We start from the raw sequence: 10,761 nt of genomic DNA, 5'->3' as shown, positions 1-10,761 counted from the left end.
TGAACAAGTATTTGCTTCCTTAAAGATTACTTTTTTCCCCCCTTCAGGGTTAAAGGTTTCAGACGATCCAGCTAAACTTAAGATAAAATGTTCAAAAAGTTTTTTTTCTTCTAATAGAGATTTTGTTTATTAGGGAAAAAACAAAGTAAGCCCTAACCCTATGTGAAAATGTAATAATCACACTCACCCAGATTACTTTCAGAATTAAAAACTCTTACACAGGACCTGTCTGACAACAGGAAGTAGGCTAAAGTATCTTTAAAAAACTATCTTTAAAAAAAAAAGAAGAAAATCACCACATCGATCCTCGAGCTAAAGAATTTCATGCATAGATGAGAAACTAAATTATTGACATCCATCATTATGAAAAAGGCTTCAAAACAGTTTCTAATTCTTTGGAAGTCCAGTGAAATACAGCAATTCCATTGACCAGTTAATTGCGCAATTTAACAATAAATTTACTTGGTAGAAACAAAACAAAAAAATAAAAATCTTTCAGTAATTTATTTATTTATTTATTTTTTAAATTCTGTGGCAGTTTTTTGCAAAACTGTTTCCATTCACATCACAGGAGTCACATGATCAACACCCAAACGTTGCCATGGGCGCAACCATGAAGAAGACGACGACCGGAAGTAGTTGGAGGATGATGATGATGTTGCGGCTTGCTTTTAAACACACCTATTCACGTGTGACTTCAACCACGTTTCTTATTTACTGGAAATAGTACAATTGTGAAATTGTGTGTTTTCGACGTTAGTGGAACATGGACAAAATTTTGTGCGCATTTCGTCATGGAAACGCAGCCAGTGAAAGCCATTATCCACAAAAAGAGAGAACCGACGGCGGGGAACGTTCCCAGGAGTCGCAGACTAAGGTTTTACAAAACTCCTCCGAGTCGTGAAGTTTTACAAAAGACCAGCGACTTTTGTAGACCAGCAAAAGTCTGAGGCGACATCTGAAGCTCTGCAAGCTCTGCCTCTATGTGTGTTCAGAGTCCTAGTATAAGAAAAAATATTCTACAGAAATGGCTACCATGGCAACGAATGTATAATTTGATCGAAGTAAACTATAATGCGCCTTGAAAGACCTTTCCAAATATTCAGCATGCTTAAATTTGAAGTCATTTTCATATATCATTGAAATTGGGAGGTGTTCAACAAATTGCTTTACAGGAGAGAGGTCCATCTTTCCCTGTCTGACCTCAGACGCTGAAATGTGGGATTTTCCCTACAATGCTGAGAGTTCAATGCTGTGAGGACGGCAAGAAACAGTCTCATCATAGAGACTGTGCTTTATCATCAACCAAATAGTTCAGATCTGGGTAAAAAAAAAACAAAAAAAAACGGTTAACCTGTGTCGTTGCTGCCTTTCCAAGTATAAAAGAGAGCGCTCGGGAAAGCCACAAAATCACAACGTCAGCCGTGTAGATTTCAGGATACCACAGAAACCAAAACAAAAATGAAATACAGCTCCAACTAATGCATTCCTGTCGAGACTGTAAAATGATCCCAGACAGATAAGGTAGCAGCAGCTGAAATAACCTGCACTTACCACGCTGCCCAGCGCTTTTGGGTTCACGCTAGACAATAGGGGAGGAAAAACGCGCCGCACATTAGAACAAAAGTAGAAATAAACGAGTGCAATCAGACAATTGGCGCAAATTATGAAAGTTACGATGAAATATTTTCATCTTTGGCAATATCAACAGGCCGATCTGTAAGTGCGCACCGTCTAGTGAAACGCATTTCAGACTTTCCGTTTCGACAATAAAAACATGTTCCACGCCGTCTCATTGGAACGCACTGCTTGTCTCTCTGTTGGGAACTGGTTTCTCTTGGACCAAAGCGTTCACAGTGTCCTCTGAACATCTGGAGAGTTCATGTCCAAGAAGGAAAACGTCAAATAGCAATATTTGGCTGAGTTTAAGAGCAATAGCTGTGCTCTCAATCCTTTGGAGAAACCCAGCAAATCCAAGTGAGTGAGCTAATGGTCTGGTGAAACTTTGTTTGCTAGGAAAAATGAACTGAGAGCAGATTCAGTTAAAGCTGAAGAAAATGTTGTTCTTAAAGCAGCAGTTCAGGAGTTAAGAAGTGGGGTTTCGTGGAGAGGATAAGAGCTGTTAGTGTCTTAGTTACAGCAGACAGAAAACAGTGTCTAAACAGGAGAACATCTGGCGTCGAGCTAATAGCAGGTCTGAATTAGCTAATTATAAAGCTAATGACATAACTTCAATGTAAATAAAATTCTTGATAATCTATTCAAATGATATTAAGCAAATGTTTAAATCCCATCAGGACTTCACGACTTGGAGTTTTGTAAAACCTCACGACTCGGAGGAGTTTTGTAAAACCTCACGACTTGGAGGGGTTTAGTAAAACTTCACGACTCGGAGGGGTTTAGTAAAACCTCACAACTTGGAGGGGTTTAGTAAAACTTCACGACTCGGAGGGGTTTAGTAAAACCTCACGACTTGGAGGGGTTTAGTAAAACTTCACGACTCGGAGGGGTTTAGTAAAACCTCACGATTTGGAGGGGTTTAGTAAAACTTCACGACTCGAAAGGGTTTAGTAAAACCTTACGACTCGAAAGGGTTTTGTAAAACTTCACGACTTGGAGGAGTTTTGTAAAACCTCACGACTCGGAGGGGTTTTGTAAAAGTCTCTCCACATCATGCTTGTTTTAGGGTGTTGATGGTGTGTTCACGCTTTGTTTGTGTTTTTTTCATGACGATGTTCAGTGTCGGTATTCTGGCCAAACAGTTCCGTTTTGGTCTCATCTCACCAGACCAACTTCTTCCTCATTAGCAACATCCTGCGTGTGCCTTGTGGCAAGCTCCAAACATCACCTCCGCACCCACTCCCCCACACACACATCCCCACAATGCGCTTCTTTATGTAATAGTGTCATGTAAAGTTTAATTTCCACAAATCCATTTAAAGTTATGGTTCTAACATGACAAAATGTGAAAAAACAAAGGGGTGTGAGAACTTTTTCAAGGAAAAAAAACTTACGGTTTTTATATTTTTACGACTTTTTTTTTTTTAGACATTTGTCACGGTAATTGCTTTTAATCTAAATAAAACAAGCTAGTTTGGATTTCAACTGTATTGATCATTTAATTCCTGTAAGCGTCTAACGTCTCCTGTGTTCTTACCTACACAGAGACATGAAAGTGAAAACAGTCCTGGGTTAATGTCTTAACTTTGGTGTTTAAAAAAAAAAATGCAATGGAAGACTTTTACGTAAACGTATTTTCACAGAAGACATGAATGGCGATAAAACACCAACCCACCCAGTCGTCGCCAGGATTACGTCAAAGTGTTAGATACAACAAATCATCGTTCCTAAACTTTTTCATCCAGGTCTTTATGAGCCACATTTTCCATCTCAAAGTGCCAAAATCCACCTCTTGTCTTTGGAGGAACGGCAACGTTCCAGCTTGGAGGTGATCATCCATATGGTATACATATATTTTAAATCCAGTAAGTTGTTGTCAACAACAACTTACTGGTAAGTTGTCGACAACAACTCTCAGACCACCCAGCCACAGACACGTTGTCCGCACAGACACACCCACCAACACACACAATGAGTCCAGCTTCAAAACATACACAAGTGCACACGCTTACCAGTGTAGGCCAAGCCGTCCCACTCGCAAACAGCTTGTACAAGCAAAAAAATTAGATCAAAGCCGGCCTCCGTCAGCGGCGGCGTGTTTCATGTGCGAGACAATTAAGATTCCACGGATGGTTGGGTCACAAACAAAAGTAAACAGAAGTGAGTGTGGGCTCGTAGAATAGGAACAGGGTCATTATGACACAGTGAGCCTCTGTGTGGGTGTGTGTGTGTGTGTGTGTGTGTGTTTCTCCCAGGGTACAAAGTGTGAGCAGTGGTGTGCATATGATGACCTCCCGTGAGACGCCCATTGTGCTACATCTGGGATGGTTGGACTATTTCCCAACAACAGCCTGTGGATTTCATTTTTTTCTTCTTCTTTTCATTTTCGTTTTATGGAACCGCCGTGATCCTTTTCGGTGTTTTCAAAACACTCTGCTTGTCCATGTGCTCGCTCGGCTGACCCATTTCGGCGGGAAGCGTCCAGCTGCTTCTGTTGCTGCCCCCTGATGATTGTGTAACGCCGCTCCACGTTACCCTCGAGTGTAAACAGAAAGAGCTCATTGGTCGGAGTCTGGCCTCCGCCTTCAAAGTTTGTTGGCTTTCCTCGAAGGCCCGGCTGCTTTCAAGCGGTCGATGGCATCCTCTCGTAAAATCCTCCGTTTTTACCGGCACACATGGCTGGGTTAGAACCCATACTCCTGACTGAAAACAGATATTTACACTGTACATGTAGCCTTTTATTTTCCTAGGTCAGTTAGGATTATTAGTGTGCAGCTTGTGGACCTCAGTGCAGCTTTTGACACTGTTGACCATGACATATTACTGAGTCGACTGGAGAGTTGGGTCGGACTCTCCGGTCCAGTGCTTAACTGGTTTAAATCCTACATAAAGAACAGGGATTTCTTTGTTTCAATTGAAAACTTTTCATCAAAGAGGTCAAAGGTCACATGTGGGGTACCCCAAGGTTCAATCCTAGGACCCCTTTTATTCAATATTTATATGCTCCCACTAGCTCAGGTTATAACAGGAAATAATATTAGCTACCATAACTATGCAGATGACACACAGCTCTACATTACGATGTCACCAGGTGACTCAGAGCCCATCCAATCACTGAACAGATGCTTAGAACAGATAAATGTGTGGATGTGCCAAAACTTTCTCCAGTTGAACAGAAACAAAACTGAAGTTATTATTTTTGGTCCTAAAGAGGAACGATCTAGAGTCAACGCACAGCTTCAGTTATTACAACTAAAAACCAGCGATCAGGCCCGAAACCTGGGAGTAGTGATGGACTCTGACCTGAACCTCCAGAGCCACATAAAGACAGTCACAAAGTCGGCCTTCTATCACCTGAAGAACATTTCCAGGATTAAAGGACTAATGTCTCAGCCAGATCTAGAGAAACTCATCCATGCATTCATCTTCAATCGTATTGATTATTGCAAAAGCGTCTTCACAGGTCTGTCCAACAAATCAATCAAACAGCTGCATCTGATCCAGAATGCTGCTGCTCGCGTTCTCACTAAAACCAGGAAGATAGAGCACATAACACCAGTTTTAAAGTCCCTCCACTGGCTCCCTGTAGCTCAAAGAATAGACTTTAAAATACTGTTGTTAGTTTATAAATCACTGAACGGCTTAGCACCACAATACATTAAAGATCAGCTGTTGTTGTATGAACCTTCCAGACCTCTCAGGTCTTCCGGTTCTGGTCTGCTCTGCATCCCCTGAACCAGAACCAAACGAGGAGAAGCAGCTTTCAGCATCTATGCACCACAAATTTGGAACAAACTTCCAGAAAACTGTAAAACAGCTGAAACACTGACTTCTTTTAAATCTCAACTAAAAACCCACCTGTTTAGAATTGTATTTGAAATGTAATCAATTACAAATTTCTATATTGCATTGTGTTTCTGTGTTTGTAATGATGTAAAGCACTTTGAAATGTCTTGCTGCTGAAATGTGCTATACAAATAAAATTTGATTGATTGATTGATTAGTGTTATTCCTTTTTGATGAACACCAAAATAATAGGAGATAAGGTGATATTTCTTCCTTTAAATTCAGAAATGTACGTATACAGAGATTACTATGCCTTTAATCAAATATACTTAGAGTATAAACACCATGTGACTGACAGTCAGTCAAATTTTCTGGGGGGTCAAATAATGTGCATGAACCAAAAAACAAAAACAAAGCAACCCTGTGAAATTGCTAGCTAAAGTTGTCATTATCCGCACCAAAACGAGTCTTGTATCAATATGGACTGAAACGCTGCTCAGCAGACGGTGTTCGGAGCAGACGGAGTTCAGTAAACTCCCAAATTAGCGACAACAAATTAACATACTGGTTTGATCATCACAAAGACCTGACCTCAAAAACCAAAAAAACTCACGGGCCGAGCTTCTGGTTGTATCAGAAGGAGTGGGCCAGATTTACAGCAAACTATTCTAAGAAGATTGTGGAAAGAGACCTAATGCAATTTAGAGAATTGGTATGTAAACTTATGAATTTGAACAAGTGAAAAGTCTCTTTCTCCTTCTCGTGATTCTGAGGAATAGTTATGGTAATCCTACCTGACGTAGCACAGGAAAGGTTTTGCCTGGTTTAACATTGGCAAACAATATTAAATCTGCGTCTTTGTATGCAACGTGTAAATATCTGACTTACAGCGTTTATAATGCATCAATTTAAGACACTAACATTCTTATGAGCTTTGTCAGGGCAGTGAAAGTGGAATACAATTAAGGCTCCTCAAGCTGGAATAGAGAGTAAATCTCCTTGGGACAACCCACCGAGGTTTTAGCTTGAGTTATCCAGTTGACTGCCTTCCCTCCTCCAAACATGTCGCAACATGTGTGTATGCAGGCATGCGGTCAGCAGTTCTACGTTACTGATTAGAGGTGCAGAACAGGTGTGGGATTTTCGCCAACAATCGCCGAGCCCTCGTAAGACGACTTAGTTGAGCTTTCATGACTTTATCTTTATTCAGGAATGTGTCATTGTTGCAAGGGAAATTTTAGAAATAGTAGTATGAGAGAATGTTTCACACTTATGTAGCTCGAGTCCCCGATACAGAAGCTCCACAATGAGTCCTGACTGTGGCCCAAGCAGTTCTTGTTGAAGTATCATAGTAACAACAGGTATAAGAAATGCCGGACGCTAAAGCTACTGTCACACTGTTTATCCTTAGGCATGTGTGTTGGCTTATCTAAAAATGCTTTTACATGTGGGTTCAATGTCAAAAAATTAAGTGAATTTGTGAAATATCCTGGCACAGATATGGTCGATGTGCATTATTTAATGTTTGCCACCATTCCATACATCACCTGAGTAAATGTACAATACGCCACGATATGCGTAGGGTTAGGGTTAAGCTGCATTCAGCCTTAATGTTTATCTTTTTCTATATATAGCAATGGTCACAGCTTCTGGGGATGAAAGTTTGATGCTTTATAAAAAGTCCATATGTGCTTCCAAGTGGTCACATAATTATTAGCTAAACTACTCCGGAAATAATTGGCAGTCCAAGCGTTAGCAAGCTGAGGTGAGTGACTCTTCGTCAGTGCAGACAGAGAGTTCGCATAGCATAGCATAGCATGAGATCAAGGAGAGAATTGCTAGATTGTTGTTACAAAATTTGAGGAGCACGTGTGTAATTTATTTTGGCAGTGGAAATGGTGAAATGGCATCTCTGACTTGTGATTTTCATTCCATTGAATTTTTCTAAGAAACAAACTCTGTGGTGTCCTATTTTAGCTGGAGACCAAGTAATGTGTGCTACAGTATAAAGTTCTGTATAGAGAAAGCTAATACTGGACTGTTCCTTATTCAAAGTCACTTGTCTATATAAGACAGATACAGCATAGGGTGAACAGAATATGATTTACAATAATAAATCTTTTCAGGACACTTTCATCAATAAGACCCGAAAATAAATTTAATGTATCATGTTTTCTGTAATCTCACGCTCTTAATCTACATGTCGACCCCTAACTACATGTGCTTCAGTGTGCAGCCACTAATCACCTGTGAGCTCAATTCCTTAACCTTATAGACCTTCTTATCTTAAACTCTTTCAGCGTAAACTCTGGATTGGGTTGAGTTTGCTAATTGCACTGCCAAACATTACCTTCTGTGAGGGAAGATACTCTCCACAGAGCTAAAGCGAGTCCAGTTTAACCTAAAAAGAAAGACCACAACAGATGACTAGAAAGGCTCAGTCAGATAAGGAATTGCAATCTTTACTTCAATGCCTAAAACTGTGAAGGAATTGCTACAGATGTCAGAGATATTCTGCCAAGCCGTGTAGCTGAGTGCAGCTGCAAAGGTTTGTTGGTTTTGTAAACAAAGGCCCACATGGAGGCCTGATTCCGTATTAAAACAGCCTGTACCTTTGACCTATTTACAGAGTGTCTTTGGGTTATGCGTGTGTACATATATGTCTTTTTGGCAAGCTTCCTTTTCTTGCAGAAGTGTGTGTCTGCTTTGGTGGAAGACGAAAGCATTTTGCTGCTGTCACTCTGTTGGCCGTGTGCTGAGAGAGGTGTCATTACATGCCCATAAACGTCTAGCGCTGAGAAATAATTATGGGTTTAGCTAATATGTAAGATGATAAATCCAGTGTTTTTAGACAGCAGCTGGACCATGGACCAGCCACTGTCTCCCTTTAGAAAGAGAGGACTAGAAAAAAGCAAATGGTCAAGTTTTATTTTTTTAAAAAAAGGCTTTTTCAGGAGGTTAATTGAATGCCATCATCTGTAACATAGAGTGCAGGTGGCGCTGCAGCTCTCATTAGAGGTTTTTCTCATTAGTCTTCTTAATGAGAAAAACCCGATGTAAGGAAACAGAAACAATATGAAATTTTCATATAATACTAATGGCGGAGAAATAACTTACCGTTTATCCACCATCATCTGTGGCTTTGCTAATTGACTTGAGCATTCATGGGAAGGGTAGAAAAGAAAATAGACGAGGCTGTGAGCAGCCCGTGCACGAGATGATTGTCAGCGCTAAAACCCTCCTCCTGGCTGTGATTGGTCGTTTCTGATGGAGCTGTGTACTTGTTCAAATTGCAGCTAAATTAAAAAATAAAAAAAAACAAAAAATTACATACTGCACCTTTAAGCAACAGAGCAACCTTTACCAGTCGTTGGCTCTATGGGGAGGATTTTTAAATGAATGTGGAAAAAAATAGAAAATCAGCACAATCCCTTTACATTGTTATTAATAATACTTTTTTTTTTCTTAGCATTCAGGTTAACCATCAACACTGGTTCATCAAAAAAGTGACACAGCACTGGTGAAAGTCAGTAATACTCTGATCATGGCCTTAGATGATTGACTTGTGTCTGGATTTGTTAGTTGTTAGTTGACAGTGCTGCATGTAATACAGACGATCACAGTATTCTCTAACAAAGGCAGGATTAAGGCAGAATAGTATTTAATGTGGCGCTCCAATAAAGTACTTAGTTTATACACATTAATCCAACCAGATAATTGCAGCTTTCAATTTTTTATTTCTTCTCTAATAGATTTAGGGTTTTTTTCCATTAAATTGTGCAAGATAAAAATATTAAAAATATAAAAATGCTTCATTTACAGAGGACTCATTTTTGGGGCTCAAAAAATGTGCACAAACTTTTAATAATGTCAGCTGCATGTGGACCTGATCTAAGAGTTAATTGCAAGTGAATGGCTTAGCCAATAACTGAAACTAGCAAAAAGTTTTAGCCAGAGTGAACTGAACTCACAGCTAGTTCTGGTCAATGGTGGACTGCAACGTAACGGCTTGTTCCTGGTGTAAAACGACGAAGTGGGGTAAATACGTATGTGCTACCACAAAATAGGAGGCTGTGGGTGGAAAAAGAGCAGAACACTGAGAGGGAATAACGTAGCGGTCCAGTTTTATTCAACCTTCATTCAACAGAACTGAGCCAGCCTCAGGCCCCATAAAATAAAATAAAAACACAGAAGGAGGAAACAGCTCAACTTTAGTAACTGATCTGGTATGTAACCACATTAATTGAAATGCAAAAATAAATCGTCTTACATACTTTCCCGTCTTTAAATGAAATGTTGTCATTTCAAAATGAAGTCATTAAAAAAAAAATCACAATAGTTATACTCCCAGTACCAATACCCACTATTACCATGATGTAGCCATGTTGAATGTTTTGCCACTCAGAGGGCAGAGGTGGGGAGGGGGGGTATCAAAAGCGGCGCTACGTAGACGAGTGACGTCGGAACATAACCCCACTGACCAGCAGCGTGTGAGATAAGTTAGATTTTGCAGTGCAGTAAAGGAGGCGGGGCGGAGCTGGGAGAGAGAGAGAGAGAGAGAGAGAGAGAGAGAGAAACAGAGAGAGAGAGAGAAAGAGAGAGAGAGAGAAACAGAGAGAGAGAGAAACAGAGAGAGAGAGAAACAGAGAGATAGGAGGTTTCGCCTCGAACTGCGCGCGCGCGTGCGTGATAGGGGCGAGACCGTGGAGAGTCAGCTGGTCGAAGCACGGGGAGGGAGCGTGGAGTGGGCTGGACGTGTGTGTATGTTGGCGTGCGCGTGTGTGAGCAAGAGAAAGCGTGTGTATGTGCGGTTTGTACGTGCGCAAGGACAGCGCTTCGGGGGACAAGGTGAACACGGCGGCGGACAGAGGTTTTTTGAGGGGGGGAGGGTGGGAAGCAGTTTGTGCCGAGATTCAGACGAGGAAAGTTGAAGCGTTTCACCGGTCGCTGATACGTCGTGCGTCCTGGACACGAGCTTGCACTGCGTGCTGTCCTTTCATAACCGTAAGCACTTTGTGTATTTGTTTAGGAACTAATTTAGGAGCGCATATATGCGTAACGTCAGAGGCAACCATTCTTCTCGGTCATGTAGGAACGTGCAGGGAAGCTATAGACGAGCTTACTGACGGCTTTTAGTGTCAGAAATTAGTTTATAGATAGTTTTCGTCATGCTAAAAACACAAACTCTTCTGGGGCGTCTTTTAAGTCTGATATTATTGTTAATTTAGTATTTTTGATTGATGAAAAGCATTAGACGTCCTACAGGCTACCCTGTGTGAGCACAAACTTTTGCCATTATTGGAAGGAGTTTGCTCTCTTTAAATCTCTTTCAATGTTGTGTCAGTAAGTGGTGCA

The 10,761-nt window shown here is 40.8% G+C and overlaps 1 protein-coding gene across 1 annotated transcript in view; it reads left to right on the top strand.

Annotated features, from left to right (window-relative positions):
• The first annotated feature begins 10,309 nt into the window (after positions 1-10,309).
• LOC102222201 (growth factor receptor-bound protein 10-like) overlaps positions 10,310-10,761 on the top strand; it is a 54,873-nt gene continuing 54,421 nt past the window's right edge. The window contains exon 1 of the mRNA XM_023344793.1: positions 10,310-10,410. The gene's annotated coding sequence lies outside the window, so the exon portion shown is untranslated. The remainder of the gene's footprint in view (positions 10,411-10,761) is intronic.

This window comes from Xiphophorus maculatus, chromosome 13 (genome assembly GCF_002775205.1).
Source record: "Xiphophorus maculatus strain JP 163 A chromosome 13, X_maculatus-5.0-male, whole genome shotgun sequence".
Taxonomy (NCBI): Eukaryota; Metazoa; Chordata; class Actinopteri; order Cyprinodontiformes; family Poeciliidae; genus Xiphophorus; species Xiphophorus maculatus.
This window is presented reverse-complemented; position numbering and strand designations above follow the sequence as displayed.